We start from the raw sequence: 484 nt of genomic DNA, 5'->3' as shown, positions 1-484 counted from the left end.
GACGAGACTATTGCTCAGGAGCTGGCAGAGGCCGAGAGCAAGATTGTCGAATTAGGAATCTTTCAGGTAATGAACGCGCACTTTCTATCACTTTTTCCCTTGCAAGAAACAGCTTCTTTGGCTGGGGGCCTTGGAGCAACCCAGCAAAAACGTTTTAACCTCCCTTAAAATCTACCCTTGTCCGTCAAGGTTCTGGAGAAAGTTTGCCGTAAAAAACTTATTTAAGTAGAACAAAGCAAAAACAAACAGCAAATCTTTGGGCCAAGATACTATCAACTACCTTTTCCCTGTAAATTTTCTATCTATATCATTACCTCGTACCCTCAAGCATCTTAAATGAAAACATTTAGTTTAAATTTAGATAAGCGAAAACGACCTTTAACAACGAACAATAGGCGCATTTCAGCCGATCATGGTCACGGGGCTCAAACTATCGACAATCCTCGCCTGTGCAATCAAACAATATCGTATATTTGATTGATTA

General features: G+C 40.3%; 1 protein-coding gene across 1 annotated transcript in view; it reads left to right on the top strand.

Moving 5' to 3' along the window:
- The first annotated feature begins 6 nt into the window (after window positions 1–6).
- Window positions 7–484, top strand: part of LOC125504522 — a 1220-nt gene continuing 742 nt past the window's right edge. The window contains exon 1 of the mRNA XM_048666685.1: window positions 7–66. The gene's annotated coding sequence lies outside the window, so the exon portion shown is untranslated. The remainder of the gene's footprint in view (window positions 67–484) is intronic.

Source organism: Dendroctonus ponderosae, unplaced genomic scaffold (genome assembly GCF_020466585.1).
Source record: "Dendroctonus ponderosae isolate FM_Combo_2020 unplaced genomic scaffold, Dpon_F_20191213v2 Dpon_F_20191213_1, whole genome shotgun sequence".
Lineage (NCBI taxonomy): Eukaryota > Metazoa > Arthropoda > Insecta > Coleoptera > Curculionidae > Dendroctonus > Dendroctonus ponderosae.
Note: the sequence above shows the minus strand (reverse complement) of the source record. Positions and strands in the feature narration are given on the sequence as shown.